The sequence below is a fragment of the Pelodiscus sinensis genome, chromosome 22 (genome assembly GCF_052426305.1).
Source record: "Pelodiscus sinensis isolate ZL-2025 chromosome 22, ASM5242630v1, whole genome shotgun sequence".
NCBI classification, from domain to species: domain Eukaryota; kingdom Metazoa; phylum Chordata; order Testudines; family Trionychidae; genus Pelodiscus; species Pelodiscus sinensis.
Window position 1 is genome coordinate 479,277 of NC_143073.1, and position 26,865 is coordinate 506,141.

Here is a 26,865-nt window from a genome sequence, read left to right on the forward strand (position 1 = left end):
GACGGGTGGGGGGGGGGGGGGGTCTGACACACGTGGCAGCGACCTGCTCTTTGAGTAGGGGGAGGGGGCCGGGCACGGCTGTCTGTCTCGGGCTACGCCTGCACGGTAGCAAAGCGCGAATGGCACCGCTGCTGGTTCAGAGCCCCGCCGCCCGAGCCAGCTGGCATGGTGCAGACAAAGCCGCAGGCACTTCCGTGGCCTGCAGTACCACGCGATCTGCCTGGGATTTATCCTCACACCAGTCCCGCAACGCAAGACAGGGCTACTGTGCCCGCCGCACAACGGGGGAGACTGAGACACAGAAAGCGCAGGGAATTGACACTAGACGGCCCAAGTGCTAGGCAGCTCTAACCACTGGGCCATCCTCCCTCAGCTAGAACTTGGTTACTAGCCGCTGTGATGACCAAGCAACCTGGTGGGTTTTGTCCCTGTAAATGCCAGGCGGGGCTGTGAGCCCCGGCACAGGGAGCGTGGCCAATAGCGCTGTAAAATCCCGTTTGACGGGGCAACCGGTCAAACACGCTGATAACAGACTGAAGGGAAGTGGGCGGGGGGAGCCACTCTAGCCTGGCTGGGCCCCCCAGATTGGAGTGGTCCCCCCCTCGCTGCAGACAAAGGCTGCTAGGGAAGACCAGAGCAGCCCCTGCCCACGCCAGGCGGGGAGCTGCTCCAGCCCCACTGGCTAAGGGTTAGCGGAATCGCTAAGGGTGATGCTTACGGGTTAACCCTTCACATCCCTAATCACTGCTCCAAAGGGAAAGAACGTGCATCATCCACAGACCCCTGTGATCATCCTGGTCTGTGTCTGTGCAGCTCCGAGCACCCCCGGGTCCTGGCCAATGAGGGGTGCCTGGGAGCTACCATAACATGTCTAAGGAACTTGAGACCTCATGCCCACAGCAGAGGCCAGAGGACCCCCTCCCTCCCCCGCATCCCGCAGTGACGGTCAGAGCCGGGGCGCATCTCGGAGCAGGAGACGCCCACGCTCCTTGTGAAGACACCGGGCGACGGAGAACAAACGAGCGAACATCGACTCCCTCCTCCCCTCCTGGCTGGGGGCTGGAGGCAGCGCCTGGTTGGGGTCCCAGCTCCGTCCTTTTGGTTCCCGGCCGCATGCCGGCTTGATATGACAGCACAGCTCTGCCCTGCCGCCCACATCACGGCCACCTGCACCCCCGCCGGCCATGGGCAGCTTGGGCAGGGAGGCAGCTGGCTGAGCGGGGGCGGGGGGCAGGCATGGGCGGGGGCAGGATCTCACACGTGCACTCCGTGCTGCAGCTACGGGAGCCTGGGGGGCTCTGCCAGCTTGGCTATTCAGACGCCCGCAGATGGCAGGGCAAGCCCCAGAGAGCACTGCCCTCAAAACCCACACTCGTGCCCGCTGCGCTCAGTGCAGTGGCCACTGGCCAGGCTGACTGGAGCGGGACGCTTGGCCTAGTTCCATGCCCACCCTGCCAGGGAGGGTTACCACAAGCGACTCCACTTGGGCAGGTAAACGCCAGCCCTTGCTGGGTAAACGCACGAGAACTAGGTCACCAAGAAACTCTTCTCACCCTCAGCGGATAGCTGCAGCTAGCCTCACCTCCCTCTTCTCACCCTCAGCGGAGAGCTGCAGCTAGCCTCACCTCCCTCTTCTCACCCTCAGCGGAGAGCTGCAGCTAGCCTCACCTGCCTCTTCTCACCCTCAGCGGATAGCTGCAGCTAGCCTCACCTCCCGTCAGCTGAGAAGGTGGAAAGAGGCCACCAAAGAAACTGACTCACCTCTCCCTAGTTTGCACGCGCCTCCTCCAACTCAAAACAAAACCTTTCCTTCCCCTCCGTGGGTGGAGCCGATAGCACGTTGGTATCCGCAGTCATATCCGCATCCACACACACGACCCGCGGCTCTCCCGATCCCTCTCCACCGCTACCTGCAACGTGCAGGGTTCTAGACACAACACTGGTATCCGCATCCGCACACACGACCCGCGGCTCTCCCGATCCCTCTCCACCGCTACCTGCAACGTGCAGGGTTCTAGACACAACACTGGTATCCGCATCCGCACACACGACCCGCGGCTCTCCCGATCCCTCTCCACCGCTACCTGCAACGTGCCGGGTTCTAGACACAACACTGGTATCTGCATCCGCACACATGACCACCGGCTCTCCCAACCCCCCTCCACCGCTACCTGCAACGTGCAGGGTTCTAGACACAACACTGGTATCTGCATCCGCACACATGACCACCGGCTCTCCCGATCCCTCTCCACCGCTACCTGCAACGTGCAGGGTTCTAGACACAACACTGGTATCCGCATCCACACACACGACCACCAGCTCTCCCAACCCCCCTCCACCGCTACCTGCAATGTGCAGGGTTCTAGACACAACACTGGTATCCGCATCCACACACACGACCACCCGCTCTCCCAACCCCCCTCCACTGCTACCTGCAACGTGCAGGGTTCTAGACACAACACTGGTATCCGCATCCACACACACGACCACCGGCTCTCCCAACCCCCCTCCACCGCTACCTGCAACGTGCAGGGTTCTAGACACAACACTGGTATCCACATCCGCACACACGACCACCGGCTCTCCCAACCCCCCTCCACCGCTACCTGCAAACGTGCAGGGTTCTAGACAACACTGGTATCCGCATCCGCACACACGACCCGTGGCTCTCCCGATACCTCTCCACCGCTACCTGCAACGTGCAGGGTTCTAGACACAACACTGGTATCCGCATCCACACACACGACCACCGGCTCTCCCAACCCCCCTCCACCGCTACCTGCAACGTGCAGGGTTCTAGACACAACACTGGTATCCGCATCCACACACACGACCACCCGCTCTCCCAACCCCCCTCCACTGCTACCTGCAACGTGCAGGGTTCTAGACACAACACTGGTATCCGCATCCGCACACATGACCACCGGCTCTCCCGATCCCTCTCCACCGCTACCTGCAACGTGCAGGGTTCTAGACACAACACTGGTATCCGCATCCGCACACACGACCACCGGCTCTGCCAACCCCCCTCCACCGCTACCTGCAACGTGCATGGTTCTAGATACGACACTGGGATCCACAGCCGCAAAAGGGAGCGGTGGATGTGACGCCCACGGATGTAAAGCAGATAGCCGCAGATTTTGCAGGGCTCCGCCCCGGGGTCTCCTCCAGCCCATATCCCCGTCTGGATACAACCAAGACTTCAGGCATTTCACCTTCCAGTTGTGGTCCACCAGGCAGGCCACTGACACCCCCAAAAAGTAGGCAACTGGTTTGATGGTGAAACCTGGCATTTCACCAGCCCCCTCCCCACCTCAGCTTCATAGACACCTGTTTAATCAGAGGCCTCATGAGCTAGGTCTGACCCCAGAGCCGGCAGCTCTTGTGATTTTGCTGAAAGTCTCGTGGTTCTTGGAGAAACAGAGAAGTGCCGGACTGGCTCAGATCACAGGCACATCTAGCCCAGTCTCCTAGATCTGCCGGCACTGGCTGCTGCAGAGGGAGGTGGAAGGACCCCATATTGGAGAAATGTAGGATAATCTGCCCCTTCCCTTCTACAAGCAGGGCTGCCACGTGTCCAGTTTTGAACTGGACAGTCCAGGATTTCAGCGTTCTCTTCAGGAAACAAATGGAGAAAATAGAAGTGTCGGATATTTTCTAAATCAGATGGAATGTAGATAGTGATGGAATGTCACGTGTGTCCAGTATTTCTGTTGAAATCATCTGGCAGCCCTAGCTACAATGGTCTCCTCTTGATCCCAAACGGGCAGACACTGGCTTCAACCCAGAAACATGAATTAATGTCCCTTGCCAGTCACCATGAAAACGCTGGGTACTCATGTTAATTGTATCAAGGTCCAATCCCTCTTGGATTTTGCTCAATTCTTGGCTCCATGGCTCCCTGCTGCAGTGCCTTCCACAGGCGGGGAGAGGGGTAGGCGTGTGGGGGGGGGGCGGGTATTCCTTATGACAGGGCTTAATTTTCACTTTATGAGCTGGACAGAACAGACGTTCCCAACCAGCCGTCTCTGGGCTTCATTGCTACTAACCCAGCAGTTTTCAAAACTTCACCTACCTGAGGACACCCATTTTGATTTTAAATATTTTGTGACCTCCCCCCAAACACACACACACACACACACACACACACACACACACACACACACACACACACACACACACCCCTAATTTCCCCTGGATGTTTAATCCCTGGTCAGCCCTTAGCCCCATACCCACCCATACTCCACCCCTTCTCCCAAGGCCTCATCCCGTCCCATCTCTTCCCAGTCCAATCTTGCCCCTCCTCTTCCACACCTCTTTCCCCCTCCCCTGAGCACACCCCATCCCCACGGCTCCCCCTCCCTACTAGCACCCCCAGGAAGGGAGGGGGAGGAATCGACCATCCCGGCCCCCCGTGGCCTCGGACATGACTTGCCAGGTCTGGAGTTCCCTTGCAGTCTCCGGGGTCCAAAGACCCTGTTGAGAACCCCTGCGTATTCTTTGATCACTGCCCACGGTTTTCTTCCGCAAGCCACGGCTTCCAGTCACATGTGATTAGGAGACTGTTCTGCCAACGCCAAGTATTCCCAAGTCTGGACTGGGGCCTGAATAGGGCGAGATTTGTGATTTTTTAAGCCACATTTTTTTCCAGTTCTACGCTCTGTGAGTTCTTTATTTGCCTGCTCGAGGTTCAGCTTTGACAGAGCATTCTGGGCACATTGTCAAACCTTTCTCTGCAACCACAGACACTAGAAACTGACTTTAAGAAGGCAGGGATTCTCACGCAGTCACGTGATTAAGCACAGGGGTTTGAGGACAACACTTAAATATTATGAGACATGGGATAAAGTTGTGAGAGTTGCAGGTATGTGTCTAGTCCTCATTCAATGGAGGCAAAGACAAGAACCTCACAGTCATTATCCCCTTGAAAAAACCTCATGATTTTGAGCCAATCTCAGGGTTTGGAGGGGAGGGATTGTTTGAGTTTTGTACCAAGTCCCTTTGGCCTTTTTTAGAACACAAATTGCACTGGTTTCACGTAAAAGCTGTATTAAACCCGCCCAGTGAAATCAGTGCAAATCCCCTCCTGCACCAAAACCTGCTAAAGTCAGTAAGTTACAGACACAAGCTGATCCAAGCACCGGTTTGCACCAATTTAACTAGGTCGAGTGAAAACTCTTGGAGTTACCCTGGTGCAACCTGCAGCACTGAGACAAGGCCTCTGGACTAGAAAACTGGCTTCTATTCCCCAGTCCAGATAGCAGGAGCAGAAATTGCGTTGTGCTCTTAGCTGCTAGTGCCCCAAAACCGCCACAAACCCTGAGAAGCTTCCCAAGTCCTTGCACTTAGTGCATTTATTTACACCAATGCAAACGGCCTATAAAGGGTGACCCAGTCAGAAAGCTTTCCCAGCCACTTTGCCCTCCCTTTGCACGGCTCTTACACCAGTGTGGCACGATTTCGCACGAGCACAGTTACTCGTGTTTGAAAACGAATCACGCTGTAAAAATGGGCCTGGGGCTGAACCAGGCAGCTTTGGTGAAGAGACCTAGAGCAGCCTGGTGCTGGGTTATTTGCTGCTTCACTTTGCTTTGGGCAGCAGGAATCCCGTCCCACCCACAAGCAGCCGCTTTGCAGGGAGACCTGTCACAATGCACCCTCCCAGCCCGGGGCCCTGCGGGTGGTTGGTACATCACAGTGCGATTCTAAATCACACGGCCTTCTCCACCGGCGCGGGAAGGGAAATCCGCTTTCCTAAGCAGCCGCATCTCCCGACCCTGCAGTAATTTCAGTGCCAGAACTCCCCGGTTTGCAATGGCCCGCGATGCTCCCCCAGCCTCCCACGCCTCCCTCCGCAGCCTCCAGACCTCTGTGTCCTCCCTGAGCCCTTCCCACCTCCCCATAACCCTCCACTGAGCCGCCCTCTTTGCAGTTCAAAACCTTTGACTCGGGGACCGTCGAAGCCGCCTCATTAGCCCCAGACAAGGGCGCAGGGAAGCGAGCAGCGGGATCTCCCCTCCAGGCTCGGAAAGGTGAAGCCAGCTGCCTTCTCCATGGTCACTTGAACCTCAGCGGCCACCCCACCCGACTCCCGACCCCATGCCCGTCAGCACGGAAACCCCGCTCATGTACAGGAACGCGGAGCCATGAATCACAGGACACGAACAGGCAGGGCCCTTGAGAGGGCATCAAGTCCAGACCCTGCCCCACAGCAGGACCAAGCACCATCTAGATCGGGGTGGGGAACCTAAGGCCGGGGGCTGGATGAGACCCTCAGCTTGCTTGAGGCTTGGGGCTCGCCCCCAGCATTGGGGAGCCTGCGCTGGCTCCCCACCCTCCCCTGTGGGGCCACAGCATACAAAATCTACCAGCCTGGGCCCCACGAGGCTCTAGCATGCAAGGGAATGTGGGGCGTGTCTTTCTCCTCGTCATGCAGGGCCATGTCAGAGAGGGTTTGTTTGCGGGGTTTTTGCTTCTCACTTGTGTGCGATTCCCGACTGATTGTTCTGGGGGTCAGCGACCCTCAGCCCCAAAAATATTCCGTCCCCCTATCTAAATCATCCCTGCCAGGGGTCTGTCTAACCTGCTCTTCAATATCTGCAGGGATGGAGATTCCACAACCTCCCCGGGCAATTTACTCCAGCGTTTAACCACCTGACAGGCAGGAAGTTTTTCCTAATGTCCAACCTAAACCTCCCTGGCTGCAGTTTAAACCCATTGCTCCTTGGCCTGTCCTCAAAGGTCAAGAAACATTTTTCCTCCCTCCTCCTCATGACACCTTTTTACGTATTTGGAAATTGCTATCACATCCCCTCTCAGTCTTCTCTTTACTACTAAACAAGCCCAATACTTTCAGCCTCCCTCGTAGCTCATGTTTTCTAGACCTTTTGTCATTGTTGTTGCTCTTCTCTGGACCGTCTCTAATGTCGCCACATCTTTCCTGAAATGTGGTGCCCACAACTGGACACAATCCTCCAGCTGAGGCGTAATCAGTGCAGAGTAGAGCAGAAGAATGACTCCTCGTGTCTTGCTCTCAACACTCCTGTCAATACAGCCCAGAATCAGCTTTGCTTTGTTTGCAACGGTGTCACACTGTTGGCTCATATTTAGCTTGTGGTCCACTCTGACCCCTAGATTCCTTTCGGCAGGACTCCTTCCTAGACAGTCGCTTCCCGTTCTGTGTGTGACACCCCGATTGTTCCTTCCTAAGTGGAGCACTTTGCATTTGTCCTTATTACATTTCAGCCTGTTTCCCTCAGACCATTTCTCCAGCTTGTCCAGATCATTTTGAATTAGGACCCATCCTCCAAAGCAGTTGCAACCCCTCCCAGCTTGGATCATCTGCAGACTTTATAACTGTACTCTCTCTCTCTCTCTCTGCCAATAGCTAAATGGTTGATGAAAATACTGAACAAGAGAGACTGTGGAGAAGGCGCATGTAACCGGGCAGCCAGGACCTACTCCCAGCTGAGTCTCAGCATGTACCTGAACCAGTCGCTTGCCTCAATTTCCCCTTCACTAACCCTAACCCTTCCCTACCCTCACTGGGTACCTACCTGGCACCCACTCCTCTAGCCTCGGAGGACTTCCTGGTCTGACATACTTATTCTCCCAGCCCCCATTATACAGGTGAGAAACTGAAGCAAAGAGAGGTTACATCCACGGCAAGGGAGAGATGTGAACCCAAGCCTGCCAAGACCCAGGCACGCCCTCGCTGGACCACCAGGGCTGGCGAAGCTGAGCCACTGCTGTCTGAGAAGTGCGGCTGGATTCCTGGAGGGACGGTCTTACGCTATTTAGAGACTGGCCTTCTGATGTCCGGGGGGGAGGGAGGATTTTTGTTTCTTTACAAACGCCTGTTATTAAATATTTGTATTTCGGTAGCACTTCGCGGTCCCAAGCCTGCGCCGGGAGCTGTACAAACCTAGCAAACAGCAGCCCCTGCCCCGAAGTCACTTCGCCCAGACTCTCCAAGCGCCTGAGGAACTTGCCAGGCTCCTGGCGTCAGGCCCGAATTATCCTCCTCTCCCCGAGCGGGGAAGTGACTTGCCATCCAGCAGCTGAGCTGGGAATGGAGCTCAGGGGCGTCCCGCTCCCCTAGAGATGGGAAGGGAACCAGGCAGCACAAACTCTTGCTCCTTCCTCTCACCATGGGACCACACTGCCTCCTTCCCACCCACTCACACCAAGGCTGGGCACAGGCACAGGACTGGAAGGTTCGGCTCCTGCACGACTCTGGCCGGGGTCTGCCTGGTCTGTACAAGGGGGCTGATCCCCCACTGCGCTGGCCCATGTGCAGTTTGGCTGCAGTGGTGCAGAGGGAGAGGAGGATGGTACCCGAGCACCGGCGCCCTTTGCAGGAGAGCGGCTAGCCAGGCCCCTTTGGCCCCAGCCCTGCATGGAGCCTGTCACTGGGGCCCAGCTCCCCGGGATCCCTTTGCAGGGTCCGGCCCTAAGGAAGCAGCTCAACAGCCTGCAGGATCCCCAGGCAACCAGGCTTAGAGACACGGTGGCCTATTTGCCCTCCTCCGCTCCAGCCATTCACCCGGCACAGAGCTGCCCGTGGCAAAGCCCCGCCCCTCTCCACGGTCCCGTCCGCTCGTGCTTTGTGTCTCCCCACGAGGAGCCCGGCAGTGGGAGCTACAGGCACTGGGAGCTAGAGGCAACCGACGCTGCCTGCCCTGAAGAGCTTACGTCCAAAAACAGACAAGCCTGGTAAAGGACAGGAAGGGAAACTGAGGCACACAGTGTCTTTTGGTGCACACTGAAGGCGCACTTGGCGCGCCCCTCACTGAGCCACGGTCATCGCCAGCTTTGAGACAAAGCGCATAGTGGGGGTGCGGGGAGCCGCCGAAGCCAACTGCAAACCCAGCCTATGCTGGAAACGCCTTCAAGCCAGCGGGTGCAGCAGCCGCCCCCCTCGGTCCCAGGCCCCACTGCAAGGGCCGGTCATCTCGTCTGCACAAACCCGGCCCCTTGGGACACGGATCCATGTTCCGCTTCGCTTCACTGCCAGCTCATTTGCACCAAAGGGCCTTGAGCACAAAGGCCGCCCGGGCCATGCGGTGTCGCTGACCCCCACAGAGCAAGCTCAGCCCCACGCCAGGTCAAATCTCAGAGTCACTCCTGGGGTCCCCGGGCCTGGGAGGGTCAGGCCAGCCCTCCCCCCCAGCCTTGAAATCGACAAGCCACTGCGGAGTGGAGTTTGCTCAAAGGCTCTGACATCCCCTTAGCCCTCGACAGCCACCCCGGAAAGGCCGGAGCCCAAACTCAGCACCCAGGCCAGCCAGGAAAGGAGCCATCTCCGGCTGGAAATGAAGTCATCTGCTAATTACATCAGCGGGATTCGGTGCAGTAACTCCAGGGGAGTCGGGCTGGCATGAAGCGAGACCAGGGACCAGACGCTGTCTGCCTCCGAGCCCAGATAGTCCCAACACAATCCAGAGCTGCTGTGATTAAGCGCCCGCCCCAGGGGCCCTGGGAAACTATTTTTTTCAAAACCTCTTCGTCAGTGATTCCAAGGCCTGAGGGGAAATGGACTCTCGCCCCCTTCCATCGGGAGACAAGGTCCCAACCCAGGCCGAGACCTGAAGCCAGATCTGGAGTAATCCAGGAGTAACTCCAGTCGCCGCTCCACTGTGCCAGAGGTCAGACTGGTGTAAACAAGCTCTGAATCCGGCCCCTCGCTCACTCAGATCAGGGCAAGCAAGGCTGGCGCATCCGCCTGGGAGTAACACACATTCACACCTTTGCCCGCAGCCCCACCAACACTTACTTGTGCTAATTCCTCAAAACGAGGGATCATCACAGGGGGCGAGGGGGCCAGATAAGCATGAGAAACGCCCCCAGCCTGCCCCAAGTCAGGATAATTTAACCCAGTTGCCAGGCCAAATTGCCACCTTTCATTTGCACAAACTGTGCAATGACAAGAGAGGATACTAGGGGGGGTGTGTGTGTGTGTCCCCGCCAAGGAACATGAATTTGCACCAGCCCTGAGACATTCCCCTCGGCCCCATGAGGAATTCGGGTCTTATCAAGACTTGGGAGTTTGTGCATGGATGTAGTTACACAGATACAAATCCCTAGTGCAGATACAACAGCATGGGTGTAAAAAGGTGATTTACACCACTGACAGCTCTCCCTGCTTTCCCCTGCCTGGGGGGTGCACCCCTGTTTACACGGAGGTCTGCACTAGTGCAGCTGTGCACGGATAACCTAGAAACCTTAAAACATACCCAGCTTTTCTGTATTGGGAGGGTCTAAATGCTTCCTTGTTTTTCCACCATGAATTTCACATGATTGTTAAACCAAAGGTAAAAAAGGGGAGGAGGGGAGACTTGTTGGAATACAGACCAGGCATCCCCTTCTCCCCCGTGTGTCTGGGCCCCCTTTGATCCCAGCCTCCCCCGCTGCGCATTGGGGATCTGGCTCTCCCTGCCGGGTGGTCTGGCTCGTGTGAAAGGGACCCTGCCTGCGGACAGCCCCCTCCTGGAACTGCTCCATCTGCAAAGGCCAGGGCGTGGGGATGAGCCGTGCAGAACCCACCCCCACCCCTCACAGTTAAACAGAGGTGGGAAATCAATAGCGGCCCCCCCTTTCCTCGGCTCCGGGTCGGGCCTTTCACAAATATCTGCGCCTCCCCCGCAGCAAGCAGCCCCACCTGGCCCCGGCCCCAGGAAAGCCCCCGGCTCTGAGGCCTGCGCGTGCAGGGAAGGGGGAGCCGAGCCGAGCCGAGCCGAGCCAACAGGTCACACCAGGCCCACTGCCCCCCCCCCGCGTGAATGGAAAATTGCCCCGCGCCGGGGACCCCCCAACCTGCCCCGCGCCGGGGACCCCCCAACCTCCCCCCCCCGCCGGCGGCTGCTCCCTGCGCCCGCTCGGGGCCGGCGCTTTGCCGGGTCCCGCCCCGACTCACCAGGCAGCGCCCCGCGATCCGCGTCGCTCTCGGCTACAGCCCGGGGCCCCGGCGGGCTCCCCCGCGGCTCCGCCCGGCCCCTTTGTCCGCGCCCCGCGCCCCGCCAGCCGGCATGGGGCCGGCGCTCGCCCTCGGCCCGCAGCAGCCGCCCGGCAGGAGGCGTCGCGCCCGGGGCCGCCCGCCCGCCCGGGAATCGCGGAACCCGGCCGGGAAGCAAAGCGCCTGGGAACGGCAGCGTCCTGCGCCCGCGCGCGCGTGTGTGTGTGTGTGTGTGTGTGTGTGTCCCCTCGCGCCGTGTGACCCCTCCTCGGCTGTTCCAGGAGCCGCTCCCCCGCCCCCCGCTCCCCATTGTCTGCGGGATGAAGTTCCCAGAGTCCCCCCCCCCCTTTTGTTTTACTGGGACTCGGTGCTAAGGGGGGGAAGGAGCGGCGAGCGGGGGGGGGGGGAGCGCAGTGTCTGCCGGGCTCTTTCTTTGGAAGATTCCTGCGGGGGGGGAGGCGGCCAACCCTTCAGATTTTAGGGGGGGGAGGCTTTCCTGTGATTTCCCTCCCCCCGCAAGCGGGAGCGGGAGGGGAACTAGATGCCCAGCCTAGCCCAGTCCCTGGCATTTTTCTCTTGTTACGTGAAGGAGACGGGAGAAAACCACAGAGACCGCCCCGCTCCGCCCCGCCGACTGAGGATGAAATTAAGCTCCCCCTCCCCGCAACTTTTTACTAAGGCTGGGTGACGTCAGTGGCCCCTGTCCCGCACACAGAGCCACGCAGACTGGCCCATGGGTACTTCCCTCCTCTCTGATTGGCCCAGCCCTTCAGGCACTTAGCGCCATGAATTGGGCTCCGATGCACCCCTGCCTTACCCTGAACTTCCGGCCCCCTTTTGCAGCAGGAAGGGCCAAGAGGGCGTAGAGCAGCCCCGGACCAGAGGGGTTGCACCGGTGTAAATGACTGGGCAAAAAAACAGGGCAGCTGTATTTACCCCATGGTGTTTAGAACCTTACAGCTTCCACAGTTCTTAATGAGGGGCCAGGACCATTGATCTCAAGGGGGTTTCTCCACAGTTCTTAATGAGGGGCCAGGACCATTGATCTCAAGGGGGATTCTCCACAGTTCTCAATGAGGGGCCAGGACCATTGATCTCAAGGGGGTTTCTCCACAGTTCTCAATGAGGGGCCAGGACCATTGATCTCAAGGGGGTTTCTCCACAGTTCTCAATGAGGGGCCAGGACCATTGATCTCAGGGGGGATTCTCCACAGTTCTTAATGAGGGGCCAGGACCATTGATCTCAAGGGGGATTCTCCACAGTTCTTAATGAGGGGCCAGGACCATTGATCTCAAGGGGGATTCTCCACAGTTCTCAATGAGGGGCCAGGACCATTGATCTCAAGGGGGTTTCTCCACAGTTCTCAATGAGGGGCCAGGACCATTGATCTCAAGGGGGATTCTCCACAGTTCTTAATGAGGGGCCAAGACCATTGATCTCAAGGGGGTTTCTCCACAGTTCTCAATGAGGGGCCAGGACCATTGATCTCAAGGGGGATTCTCCACAGTTCTCAATGAGGGGCCAGGACCATTGATCTCAAGGGGGTTTCTCCACAGTTCTCAATGAGGGGCCAGGACCATTGATCTCAAGGGGGATTCTCCACAGTTCTCAATGAGGGGCCAAGACCATTGATCTCAAGGGGGTTTCTCCACAGTTCTCAATGAGGGGCCAGGACCATTGATCTCAAGGGGGATTCTCCACAGTTCTCAATGAGGGGCCAGGACCATTGATCTCAGGGGGGATTCTCCACAGTTCTCAATGAGGGGCAATGGCCATTGATCTCAAGGGGGATTCTCCACAGTTCTTAATGAGGGGCCAGGACCATTGATCTCAAGGGGGATTCTCCACAGTTCTCAATGAGGGGCCAGAACCATTGATCTCAGGGGGGATTCTCCACAGTTCTCAATGAGGGGCCAGGATCATTGATCTCAAGAGGGTTTCTCCACAGTTCTCAATGAGGAGCCAGGATCATTGATCTCAAGGGGGATTCTCCATAGTTCTCAATGGGGGGCAATGGCCATATGGCCATTGATTTCAATGGGGAGATTTTAGGATCCCCCCCCCCCCATTTACATTGTAGCTGTCCACAGAAGTGTGGTTGGTGGGAAGTTTGTTTTGAATGAAAACCTGAAAGCAGAAAATTGTACAGTTCTATAAAACAAGCCAGTTTTTTAACCAAACCTCCAAATTGTTGGCCGCTGGCTGCCGACATAACAGCGCCTGATCTCGGCAGGGGTCTCTTGCCACCGCTGTGCTATTTATGGCAATAATAAATAAACCAGTTAAGCTGCACTTGCTGACTCCTAACATCTTCACTGGGTAACTTCACACTTCCAGTCTTTCTCAGGCCTTCCTCCTGGCAGCTTTTGCCCAGGTTGCACTACTCACAGAGGCTGTGTCTAGACTGGCCAGTTTTTCCAGAAAAACTTGCCAGCTGTCTACATTGGCTGTTTGAATTTCCGCAAAAGCACTGACTTCCTACTGTAAGAAATCAGTGCTTCTTGCGGAAATACTATTCTGCTCAGCTATGTCTACACTGGCATGATTTTCCGGAAATGCTTTAAACAGAAAAGTTTTCCGTTAAAAGCATTTTCAGAAAAAATCGCATCTAGATTGGCAGGATGCTTTTCCGCAAAAGCACTTTTTGCAGAAAAGTGTCTGTGGCCAATCTAGATGCAGTTTTCTGCAAAAAAGCCCCAATCGCCATTTTCGCGGCTTTTTTTGTGGAAATCATTTGCGCAAGAGGGCCAGTGTAAACAGCACACTACTGTTTTCCGCAAAAAAGCCCCGATCGCGAAAATGGCGATCGGGGCTTTTTTGCGGAAAAGCGCGTCTAGATTGGCACGGACACTTTTCCACAAAAAGTGCTTTTGCGGAAAAGCGTCTGTGGGCAAAATACCCCCATATCAGAGGGGACCTCTTCCACAGCCACTCGGCTCTGGTATAAATGAGTATGCAAAAGCTCAAGCAGCAGAGGCTGATGGCATTTAGTGCTAATCTTTGGGAGATCTCACAGCACTGGACAGGGCTGTAGTGTTGTCTTCATTAAGTGGGGAAACTGAGGTATCAGTGGAAGTAAAGCAACTTGCCCAAATTCCTCAGTTAGCCAATGATAGTGCTGGGAAGAGAATCCAGCTCTTCTGAGCCTCAGAGCTGTGCTCTAGCCACTAGTCCCCATCACCTCATATATATACACACTACTGCCCAGCCAAGTTTGGGGCCAGTGTTCTCTGTAAGCACTTTGTGAATGCTTGGGTGGCCACCCAGGAAAGATTCAAATGCGACCCAGCTGATCAGCAGAGCACCCACAACCTGCAGCCTGGGTGGCACACATCCACACATGCCCAGTGCCACATGCGGCACTCATCCACACATGCCCGGTGCCACATGCGGCACACATCCACACATGCCCAGTGCCACATGCGGCACTCATCCACACATGCCCAGTGCCACATGCGGCACTCATCCACACATGCCCGGTGCACAGAACAGAATTCATTCCACACATGGCGGGAACACTGATTGGGGTTGTTACATTCAGAGGTTTCCCTTCACCCTTCATACATCTTCCATTGTTGTTAGAGACACAAAAATTGCGCTTGGTCTGAGACCCCATTACCTCACACTATGCAGGCCATTGTGTCATCCAACTGTGATCCATATGAGGCTGAATGGAAAGCTGTAGCTAGCTGCTTCAAGGCCTCGTTACTTGTCCCCTAACCATACTTACATTTTCCTTCCTCCCTGTTGCCCCAGGGCACCTGGAGTGACAAATTGCGCAGCCCTCTAAGGAGATTAGCAGACATAATGAGAGGAAGGAGACAGGAGAACTCCGAGAAGGTGGCACAGACGGTCTAGAAGGGAGGAAAAGTCACGTTCACTGTTTATAAACTCATCACAAAATCTTAGGCAGTGGCCACCTCTTCTTTCATGAACCAAGGGCAGGACAATGAGGGATGGTGCAGCCAGGGGAATTAGGCTGCATCTCAGGGAAACCTCTATTCTAGCCATGAAAAGACAAAGTCAGAGTGCCCGGGAGGTTTGGAATAAATTCTCCAGGCTGATCCTAGGCACCAGCCTCGCCCCAGTGGCACATAAAGGGATATCAGGCTGGAGAGGCATGGATAATTATGCCAGAACCCAGCCTCTCCCTGCAGGGGTTGCTGTAGTGCACAGAATGGGAGCCTTGGCTGTGGAATGGGGCGAGACACCAGTTGTGGTTTCTTCCAGCAGGGAGTGTTGTGGGAATGAGGCAGGAGTGTGAGCTGTGGGTGGTGCCCCCGGAGGCATCGGGTCTGCTCTGTGGGAGGTGAGGGAGGGGGCGGGAAATGGCCCGATCCTCCAGTTCCAGCCTCTCCCAGCAATGGGAGAGAAAAGCTGAGGGCACCTGCTAATGCACTACCTAGGGCGGGGGTGGAATCTCCATCCCTAGAGGTGTTTAAGTCCCAGCTGGCCAAAGCCCTGGCTGGGATGATTGAGTTGGGTTGGTCCTGCTTTGGGCAGGGGGCTGGACTGGATGACTCCTGAGGTCTCTTCCAGCCCTAAGATTCTATGAGTCTACGATTCACTTCAGACACTGAGGCTATGTCTAGACTGCAGGCTTTTTTCAGAAGAAGATTTTCTAGCAGAGATCTTCCGAAAAAACGTCTTCCGAAAGAGAGCGTTCACACTGCCAAAGCGCATTGAAAAAGCCATCTGCTTTTTTGACAGATTTGGAGCAAAGACCTTTTTAAAAATAATGGTCATAATAAAGTAGCAGTAGAACCTCTACTGAATGGGCGCTATCTCACATCTACGCTGTGATTACTATGGACAATGTGGCCATGAGAGCACCTGTGCGCTTTCCTCTTCCCTCTTCTTTTAAAAGAACTCCCTCTTCCCCATCCACACACGCCTTTTCCTGAACAGGCACTTTCAGAAAATGGCGTCTTCCTCATAGAAGGAGGTTTACCAATGTTAGAAAAACCCCTCTGATCTTTCGATTTTTTTCAAAGGAATGCGATTGCAGTATAGATGTAAATGAAGTTTTTTTGGAAAAACTCTGTAGACATACCCTAAGTTGATAGAGGAAGGGAGACAGACAGATGTGTAAGTAACAGAGATGAACAGAGAGGGTGTATGGGGATAGATAGATAGAGAGGGCGTATGGAGATAGATAGATAGATAGATAGATAGATAGATAGATAGATAGATAGATAGATAGATAGATAGATAAAGTGCCTTGGTGGACAGCTGACATATGACATGTGTCTCTGTCTATCGCCCACTGACAGAACAACATGCCCTAGCTAGGCAGAGGACTGGGCGTGGTGCTGGAAGAAGGGGCATGCTTGGGGTGAAGGTCTAGCTAGGGGTGCTTAGGGACTGGCAGGAGGAGTGGCATGCTCAGATACAGAGCGCTGGCTACACACTATGCATGTATCTTCATATACACTCCACAGGGGTCCTCCTACTCCTCCCATCTCCCTCCCCCCCCCCCCCGATGTTAAAGGAGGTGGGTGGGAGACACAGGAATCAGCCATGGGAAAAGCCCATTCAATCATCCTTCTCTGGTGAGGTGTCCCCCGTCCATACCTGCATGCCCAGCCCCCTCCCCCGCGCCCTGGTGCCACCGCGCAGCACTCGGCGGGTTTGCTGGCCCGTGGAGAGACATTTGGGGCCCTGGTACACTGTGTTTGCTGGGACTCCACCCTCTCGCCCTTCATTGTCATTACACAGACAGTTTGGGGGGCCCTGAGCCTGCAGTCTGCCTGGCTACAATTGTCCCTCCGTCCCCCAGAGCCAGACTGGCTTTTCTCCCTGCAGCCACCTCCCCCTCAGCCAGGCTGTTTGGGGCAGAGCACCGGGCTGCCTAGAAGAGCTCCCTGTCCAGCCCTGCCCATCCCATCGCCCTGCGCCATTTGCATCACACAGTCCTTGGCACAAAGAGCACAGAGTGGGACAGACATGGCAGGAGTGCTGCCTCCAGCCTCGGGGAAACTGAGGCACAGAGCAATCCTGAGACGGGGCCAGAGCTCAGCATGTTGGGGGTAGAAGGATTGGGCCCTCGCTACCCAACAGCCATTTGGGGACTGTCTGGGGAGCTGGCTGCAGCTTCTCATGGTCACCCTCCACCTGCTGCCCCATCCCAGCTGCTTCCTTGGGGGTCAGAGGTGATTAATGGACCTGTCAGGCAAACGCCAGCCAGCTGGGATCCTCTGGATCCTCTCTGCCATCTGGAGAGGGGCTTGTGCCCTTTCCTGTGGCTTACAGGGGTCCTTCCCAGCAGCATGGACCCCTCAGGATCAGGGGTCACTGCACAAGCTCCCCCCAGCAGCTGTTTAGAGCCTGGCAGCTCGCCTCCTGCCCTGCCTGCCCCCAGCTTTGTTTCCTCTATACAGCCAGGGAAACTGAGGCGCAGAGCAGTACTGAGAGGTCACATAGGGAACCTGCTGGAGAGCAGTGGAGAGCCCAGGTTCCTTCCCAGAATCCCTTCATCTAACCCTTCCCTCTCACAGCCAAAATAGGAGCCCAGGAATTCCCACCAGACCCCACAACTCCTCAGAGCTGGGAACAGAATCCAGAACTGCCCCCCCCCCCCAGCCCTAAGCAGAGCTGAACACCTTTTCTCCTTTCACGTCTCCTCTCTTCCCTAGTCATTAAAAAACCCAACGGTTTTCCAAAATGACTGGCGGCAGGGAAAGGAAAACGTGAATCTTACAAAGGCACAAACTGCCCCGGAGAAACGTCGTTCCAGAACTGACAGTCTGGGAGAGACAATGTTTGATTTGGAGCAAAGGCCTTTTTAAAAATAATGGTCATAATAACGAAGCAAGAACCTCAGAGTCATGAACACTTGGGTATGGAGGCTGTTTGTGACCCTGAAATGTTCCTAGCTGAGGAAAACCTCAGGCTCACTATTTCCCAAGTTTCCCACTAAACACTGAGGCAATGTCTAGACTGGCAAGCTTAAGCGCCAATACTCTAAATGCAAGAGCTTTTGCGTTAGAGTATCTGAGTAAGAGAGCGTCTACACTGGCATGTGCCTTTGCACCAAAGATTTGCTTTTGCGCAAAAGCATCCGTGCCAGTGTAGACGCTCTCTTCCGCAAGAAAGCTCTGGTGGCCGTTTTTGCCATCGGGCTTTCTTGTGCAAGTACTTCATGTTACCTGTCTACACTGGCCTCTTGCGCAAGAACAGTTGCACAAGAGGACTTAGCCCTGAGTGGGAGCGTCAGAGTATTTGCACAAGAAGCCCTGGTTTCATATAATAGAACATCAGTGTTCTTGTGCAAATACTCACGGCCAGTGTAGACAGGCGGCAAAATTTTGTGCAAAAGTGGCCGCTTTTGTGCTAAACCTTGCCAACGTAGACACAGCCTGACTGAATACAGCTTCGAAACTTTACCATGCAGAAGACAAATACTGCGTTCAACCATCTTAATGTAAGTGAAACAAGCCATTTCCTCACCTTGTCAAAGCTGTTTTTAATTGTTTTTATTTAGTAGAGTACATTTCACAGGTACTGTATCCTAGAGTCATAGAATACTAGGACTGGAAGGGACCATCGAGTCCAGTCTCCTGCCCCCATGGCAGGACCAAATACTGTCTAGACCAGGGGTCTCCAACCTTTTTAAGCACGAGATCACTTTTTGAATTGAAGTGCAATCCAAGAATTACCTCACAGCCAAACACCCTTCCCCCGCCTCCTTTGTGCCTCTGCCACTGCTCACTTCATCCCCCATCTTCCCTCCCTTTCACCAGGCAGGGGCAGTGGGCTGGGGTGCAGGCTCTGGTCACGGAGTGCAGGAGGGGCTCTGAGCTGAGCTTGGAGCAGGCAGTTGGGATGCCGGGGGGGGGGGGGGGGTTCTAGGTGCAGGCTCTGGGAAAGTGTTTGGCTGCTTGGGGTGCAGGAGGGGTTCATGACTGAGGTAGGGTTTCAGGATGTGGGCTCCGACTGGGCCCTGCTGCCCTCAGGTGGCTCCTGGGTGGGGGTGCAGTGGGGCTGAGGCAGGCTCACCCCACCCTGGCCCTGCACCACTCCCAAAAGCAGCCAGCGAACTCCATCCCAAGTCTTGTTGTGCCCCCCGCCCTGCTCTGTGGAGATAGGGGACAGGGTGGGAGAGGGGGCACAGCAAGCAGGAGGCTCCTAGGAGTGGGGGGAAGGCAGCTCCAAGGCAAAGGGCAAGAGGTGCGCAACAGCGGGGGGGGGGGGGGGGGAGGGGCAACTGAAGTGCCAGCACTTGACAGCCTCTTGGCCAAACCAGTCAGGATCCCCTGTCAGAGGCGCCAAGATCGACCGGTAGATCCCGATCGACAGGTTGGTGAGCGCTGCTCTAGGCCATCCCCGAGAGACATTTATCTAACCTGCTCTGAAATATCTCCAGAGATGGGGATTCCACAACCTCCCTGGGCAATTTATTCCAGGGTTTGACCACCCTGACAGTTAGGAACTTTTTCCTAATGTCCAACCTAAACCTCCCTTGCTGCAGTTTAAGCCCTTTGCTTCTTGTTCTATCCCACAGGCCAAGACGTTTTCTCCCTCCTCCTTGTGACACCCTTTTAGATACCTGAAAACTGCTCTCATGTCCCCCCTCAATCTTCGCTTTTCTAAACTAAACAAACCCAATTCTTTTAGCCTTCCCTCATAGCTCATGTTCTCTAAACCTTTCATCATTCTCGTTGCTCTTCTCTGGTCCCTCTCCAATTTCTCCGCATCTTTCTTGAAATGCGCTGCCCAGAACTGGACACAATACTCCAACTGAGGCCTAACCAGCGCAGACTAGAGTGGAAGAATGACTTCTTGTGTCTTGCTCACAACACACCTGTTAATGCATCTCAGAATTATGTTTGCTTTCTTTGCAACGGCATCACACTGCTGACTCCTATTCAGCTTGTGGTCCACTATGACCCCTAGATCCCTTTCTGTCATACTCTTTCCCTGACAGTCGCTTCCCATTCTGTGTGTGTGAAACTGATTGTTCCTTCCTAAGTGGAGCACTTTACATTTGTCTTTATTAAACTTCATCCTGTTTACCTCAGACCATTTCTCCAATTTGTCCAGGTCATTTTGAATTATGACCCTATCCTCCAGAGCAGTCGCAACCCCTCCCAGTTTGGTAGCATCTGTAAACTTAATAAGCGTACTTCCTATGCCAATATCTAAATCGTTGATGAAGATATTGAACAGAGCCAGTCCCAAAACAGACCCCTGTGGAACTCCACTTGTTATACCTTTCCAGCAGGATTGTGAACCATTAATAACTACTCTCTGAGAATGGTTATCCAGCCAATTATGCACCCACCTTATAGTAGCCCCATCTAAGTTGTATTTGCCTAGTTTATTGATAAGAATTTAATGTGAGACCATATCAAATGCCTTACTAAAGTCTAGGTATACCACAACCATCGTTTCTCCCTTATCCACAAGACTCATTATCCTGTCAAAGAAAGCTATCCGATTGGTTTGACACAATTTATTCTTTACAAATCCATGCTGGCTGTTCCCTATCACCCTGCCACCTTCCAAGTACTACAATGCCTCTCTTTTTTTAATATCTCTGCTGCCTGACTGTATGCTTCCAGTTCCAAATCAGGTGCATAGCTGTCCAGTCAGCTCATAACTTTGAGGTTCTCCTGTTATTTTCCTTCAGTTTCTCCAGCGAGTCATCATCTCACATCCCCATGTGGAATCAGCCCATGGCTAACGAATCCCAGCTCTCCGTAGCTGCCTCTCCTTACAGGTGCCTTGCTGAGGAGGTTGGTATCATTAGCCACATTTTACAGATGGTAAAACTGAGGCCCACAACAGGCATGTGACTTGTCCCAGGTGGTTCAGTAGGCTGGACACAGTAGTGGGAATTGAACCTAGATCTCCTGAGCCCTTTCTCTAGCCACTAGGCCACACTGCCCCCTCCCCACCTAAAAAATGATCTGATGGCCTTTGCCATGTGAAACAGCTGATGGTTCAAGCCCGGCTCCTGAGTCCCAGCAGAGCGAGCTCCAGCGACCAAAGTCCAGACCCTCCCAGGTATTTAGACCCATGGAATTTGGGGGCTTAAGGAACTCGGGGGGTCTCAGTAACTAAGGGGGGGTGTCTCCAGGGCTCGGTGGGAGGGTGGTCAGTGGCCTGTGCTGCCCCTATGTCATGGATGGAGACAGGATTCCAGATTCCTCAACACCCTGGCTGTGTCTAGACTGGCAAGATTTTCCATAAAAGTGGCCGCTTTTGCGCAAAAACTTGCCAGCTGTCTACACTGGCCGCTTGATTTTGCGCAAAAGCACTGACGATCTCCTGTCCGAAATCAGTGCTTCTTGCACAAATGCTTTGATGTTCCTGTTTGGGCAAAAGCCCTTTCCCGGAAATGTTTTTGCACAAGAGGGCCAGTGTAGACAGCTAAAAACTGTTTTGCGCAAAAAAGCCCCGATGGCAAAAATGGCGATCGGGGTTTTCTTGTGCAAAACCGAGTCTAGATTGGCACGGACGCTTTTCCGTAAAAACTGCTTTTGTGCAAAAGTGTCCGTGTCAAACTAGACGCTCTTTTCCACAAATGTTTTTAACGGAAAATTTTTTCCATTAAAAGCATTTGCGGAAAATCCTGCCAGTCTAGACGCAGCCCCTCAGAATATCCAGCTGGCTTTCCGCAGGCGCAGCAAGAGGGGGGGGCACTAGAGCGGGTTGGCTGGGCTGCTTCAGACAGAGCGGGGCTGGGACTCTCTCTAGGAAAAGCCCCAATGAGTTCAGCTGGGGACAGCTCAGGTGAGACTCGGCCAATTGCAGAGTTTGGGGAGCCGGGAAGGCCCATAGACCTGGCTACAGGGTCCCTCCCGTGGCGGAGAAGGAGAATTGCTAGAGGGCAGACGCCAAGGCCTGGGAGCAGCCTGGCACAATTCACCAGCCTGGCTCCCAGAGCAGATCTTTAGCAGGGCTTCCTGCTTTCCCAGGAGGCGTGTCCTAGGGGAAGGACGCGGGAAGCAGGTCCGGAGTCAGTTCCTAGCTCTGCTACAGACTCCCCCTGCAAATTATTCCACGTCCCTTTGCGGCTCTTCCCAGTCTCTCTAGCCCTGGTCTACTCTAGGGAATTCTTTTGGAATAGCAAGCGGAGCCCGTCATTGGAAACAACAGCTCCTGCTTTCCGCAGGGAATAGTGTTTCTTTCGCAGTAGCCGCAGTGTGGACGTGCCGGGGCCGCTGTTCTGAAATTCCTCCCCCGTGCTCCCTGGGGCTCTACTTCGAGGGGCCCGGCCACGCTAGCGGAGCTGCCTCGGAGTAATTCCGAGGTTCTCCCGCAGCGGGGTCGTGCTCTTTGCATTTTGTTATTTCGGGAGTTTCTACTTTGAATTTCGTTATTTCAAAATTTCAGAGAGTGCGGCTCTTGGGGCAGGGCCTCTCCCATAACGTGCCCATGCAGCCCCTGATCTGTGCACGGCTAGGCTCTACATTTCCGACATGCCTGTCTGTCCGTCTGTCCAGCCACGAACGCCTCCTAACTGCTAAGAGCTGGGCCCACCAAATTCAAGAGGCAGCCCCCGCTGCTCAGAACGTAAAGCCAGGTCGGGGCTGGGCCGTGCCAGGACAATGGGCTGTGCCTGGAATGGGATTGCATCTCAAAGCCACACAGAAAAGAGAATCACCAGGCAGGTGAAAGGGGCTGGCTGGGGGCACTCCCCCCTTCCCCTTCCCCTTCCCCAGGAGCACCCCAACCCCAAGCATCCCACCCCACGGGAGACCTTTAGGGAGGCTGGGAGAAGGGGCAGCTGAAGCCCCCCCCTCATTCAGGAACGTTTCTGGCTGGGAGCAAGGGGAGAGTGTCCAGTTGGCTGCATTCCTCACTGGCTGGGGAGTGCAGGGGCAGATGAACTTGGACCTGCCCCAGCTGGGTGACAGTCTACCCTCCCCATGGAGCTGCAGCCGCCATGCAAAGGCGCATCTCACCTGGCCCCAAGCTGCTGCGGTGAGAGAGGGCTGGGGTTGGCCTTTCTCCCTGGGGCGCCTTGAACCCCTCCCCGCGATGCATCAAAACCGACCTTGTTTTGCAAACAGCTGGGTGTGGACAAATCCACCGTTTGGGGCCAAACAGCAGGACGCTCCCCAGCAGCTCTGCCCCGATCGCGGCCGAAAGGTCCCAGTTCGTCATTTCCAGAATGAAGCGCTTTGGGGTCAAAACAACTTTTAGCAAATCTCGAGTAGAGCGGGGAAGCGCGTCATCGAGCCGCTTCGAAATGGTCCAAACGAGACATTTCAAATTGTCCAGAGTGGAACCCGTCTCGGTGGAAGATTCAGATTGTTTTGGTCCCAGGCTGAAATCTCAGAACTTTTTATGGGCAGGGAAAGTTTGCCGCCCCGCCCTCGCCAGAGATCTGGCCCCTCTGGCAGAGATGAGCCAAGCCCCATGTGCATCTGTCCCCAGGCTATCTCGTCTGACCCCGTGATTGCGCTGTGGATGGTCAACTCATCCCTCCCGTGTACGTGGTACTAGAGTCCAGGAGCTTGCGGCTGAGCTCACGGATTACTATCTGGACCAGGGCTTCTCCACCAAGGATGGGGGCAGGTTTCCGGGGGTCCTGATCTCCCGGCTTAGCAGTGCTGAGTGACTAAGGAAAGAGGGGAGGGGGCTAATTGTGCAGACCAGGCTGCTCTCTGCCCCACGGCCTCACACGCACGGCGGGCGCCTGATCAGAAGAGGTGCTGGCCAAGGCCAAGCTCCTGCATACGTTGGGAGGGGCTCATGCTAGCAAAAGACAGGCAGCCACCGCACTGTGGAGTCTCTACCACATCCCGGGGGCGCTGAGCCAAGGGTTAATCCCCCTCTCCAGCCATGAGCCTCGCACTCCCAGCGTCGGCTGGAACCTCTCGTTGGCTGTGAGCCTGCAAGTTCCTCGACGCGGAGCCCATCTCGTTGCAGTGTATTCGTGCAGCACCTGGCGCCGCGCTCCGTGAGACACTGATGAGGACAGGACAAGGGGCTCAGGCCTCCTGGGATCCGTTCCTGGCTCTGCTGCTGCGTGAGCCTCAGCAAGTCTCCGTGCTCCTGGAAAAATGCCGGTGGCCAGACCCCCCCTCGGCAAGTTCTTGGAGATCATGGGCTGGGAGTTGCTGAGCAGCGTTATAAGCACCCACGGGCCCGGCCCTGAATCCGGAGGAGAGACGGTGCCTCCTCTGAGAAACCAGCAGAGGGCATTGCAGACTCAGCGGAGAGTCAGCCACCCGGCGTCCCAGCCAAGGACCCTGCCCGGCAGCTAGAGAGGTGCAGCCCAGATGCTGAGGCCCAAACCAGGGCTCTGGGACACAGAGAGGGGGGGGGGGGTAGAGTGGAGGACGGGGCTGGTTGGGTGGGGCTGGTCCTGCTGTGGGCGGGGGGCTGGACTCGATGCCTCCCGAGGTCTCTGCCCACCCCAGGATTCCTCCCCAAAGGGCAAATGGATGCAATAAGGCCAGACCTGCCCTGATGGACACTCCCGCTGCTCACGAGAGCCTGTGCCAAGCATGGGGGGTGGGGGGTGCAGAGAAATTCAGCAATAATAGAACATCAGTTCTCTGCACATTCCCCCGACGGCGTATTCTCGTGTGAAACAGGCTCCTTGACTGGCTCCTGGCACAAACCTTCTGCTTCTGACCACAAACAGCAAGGTAGACTCTGCTCGTTTTCAGTAAACGCACCTCCCCTTACTGCCTGCACTGGGGGGGGGGGCACCTGCAGGCAGAACTCTCTTTTCGGGGTGGGGGGGCATTTCGTAGAAACCCCACTTTTCAATGCAGAACTCTCAGCTGGCTCTAGCCAGGAGGGGCCCGGCCTCCCTACCCGGCCGGGTTAACCAACGTGCACAGTCCCTGTCACAAGGAGCCCACCCAGTCCTGGGGGGCCTGGCAGCAGGAGAGGGGAACACACCGAGGTAGACACCTGAGCTGCTCCCCTGCCAGCCCCAAGTCAGCAAGAGGCACCTCTGCTGCCCATCCTGGTTCTCTGGGCTTAGCACACAGCTGCTCCCTGCCAGTCCCAGACCCTGGACGGAGTCCCTGGCGGCAGGGAAACTGAGGCAAGGGGCATGTCCCGGCTGGCTAGGAAGACCCCTCCCGTCCCACGGCTGCCAGGCAGGAGTCCCCAGCCCAGTGCAGGCAGTAAGCCCTAGGGAGACCATAGTGAGGGTGTTCTTGGGAGAAGCAGGCACAATCCCAACCCTCCATTTCCAGGGCGCAGCCTGCTGCACCCAGAGCCCCGGCTGCAGGGGGAGGGTGGCTCCTCTCTGAGCTCCCATCCCAGGGCGAAACCTGGTCGACAGGCACCTTTCGCACGTGGCAGGGCACTGCACCTCTGGCCGGGCTGATGTGTGCGAACAATCCTGCACAGCCCAGCAGGCGGCGCACCCCCCCCCCCCCCCCCCCACGGTGTTCTCATCCACGCACGGCAAGACCATGCTTGCACGGGTGCACTCGGAGGCCTGCAGCTGGAGCAGAGGGTCCGTGCAGGTCCCGTGTGTGTCAGTCCAAGCTGAGCAGCCAGCTGCAAACTCCCTCTGCCACTGGAGCAGGCTCCACCAAATGCCAGCAGCTCTGGCTCCCTGGGCTGGTCACTCTGCCTCTCTCTGGACCCAGAGTTAGTCTGGATCTCTGAGGTCTGTCCCGGGCAGCACTTTCCCAAAGAGCCCAGGTACCTACAGCCTCCTCCTGTGTGCAGGTATATGCAGCCCTTCTCAGCCACAGGCGCAGCCAGAGTCTCTCCACCGTAGGGCGACCCGCAGGCTGCTGGATCCAAGCCCCGCAGGCTCTCAGTCCCGAGCTGTAGCTGCAACACAACAGCTCCTGGACTGGATATAAGGCTCTTCCACCGCAGCCTGGCTCCCCCCCACAAAATGGAGAGCCCCAGACTGCCCAGTCCTTCTCTGCACAAGCCCTCTTGCCCTCTTTCCCTGGTTTTCTCAAGGGCTCATGGGAGTTGTAGTCTCTAGGGCTAGATTACAGCACACAGGATCCTCCCAGAAAAAGTCAGAGGCACCTCTAGTAAGGGGGCTACGTAAATACACCCAGATCCCTCAGCCGCTCCTCGGAGGTCAGTGCTGCAGCCCACCCCTCCCCCATCATTCTGGCTGCCCTCAACTCTGCCTGAGGAGGTGAGCAAAGAAGCTCACAGGTGGGGCTGGGCTCCTCCCTTAAAGGGCCAGCTGCCCTGAAAAAGTCAATGGGACTCCCTAGGCCTGTGAGTCCAGCATGCAGGAGGGAGAGCCGGGTTTGGTGCCGAGCTGTGGGCCTGGCTTTCCCAGGGCTGCGAGTCACGCTGGGCGGCTGCTTCTCCCCCTGAAAATGCCTGGAGGTCTCCGCTGGGCCCTGCACCAACCTGAAAACATGCCTCAGAGCCCAGCGCTTAGCGTGACGCGGAATTCCGGTTCCCAGCCAGTTCTTAGCTAAGACGCAAGCGTGTGCCGGTACCAACCCCCAGACAACCACGTGCCCACGAGCACCTCGCCGATGTGCCCGCTAACCCGTCTGTGCGGGTGCGGATTTTCCATGCGTGGGGCACGTTTTATGGGCACCAGGCATGTGTGGATAGAAACACAAACCTCACAGGGGCGCTCTGCTAAGCCACTGGGTGGCATTGGGCTCTCTCCAGGCTCACAGGGAACCCTGCAGGGGCCTTGCCCCTGTGCATATGCACATACACTGATGCGGTCAGAGGCCTACAGGTCAGAGGACAGGTGTGTGTGGGCTGGGGACAAAATCCTGGGTGTGGTCTGAAAAGGTGACAACAACCCCCATGTCTCTGGCACTGTCTGCTACAGCCCGCAGGGGCCCATTAACGGTTCTGCTCCAGGGCTGGGTGCTGTACTGGCCGAGCAGTGTGGGCTAATGGGTGGAGCAGGGGAGTCCATGGCAGGAATTCTGGGTTCTGCTCTGGGCGTTGCCATGACCTACAGAGGGACCTTTGCATAAGTCTCTTC

The 26,865-nt window shown here is 56.1% G+C and overlaps 1 protein-coding gene across 4 annotated transcripts in view; it reads right to left on the reverse strand.

The window, feature by feature from the left end:
• VANGL2 (VANGL planar cell polarity protein 2) overlaps window positions 1-11,193 on the reverse strand; it is a 48,870-nt gene extending 37,677 nt beyond the window's left edge. For 3 of the 4 annotated variants that reach the window (XR_016347759.1, XM_089772811.1, XM_075908413.2), the window contains exon 1: window positions 10,916-11,193. The gene's annotated coding sequence lies outside the window, so the exon portion shown is untranslated. Of the gene's footprint in view, window positions 1-4,435; window positions 4,605-10,915 lie in introns of all 4 variants that reach the window. The other variant, XM_075908414.2, reaches the window with a different exon arrangement.
• Between the last annotated feature and the right edge of the window lie 15,672 nt (window positions 11,194-26,865).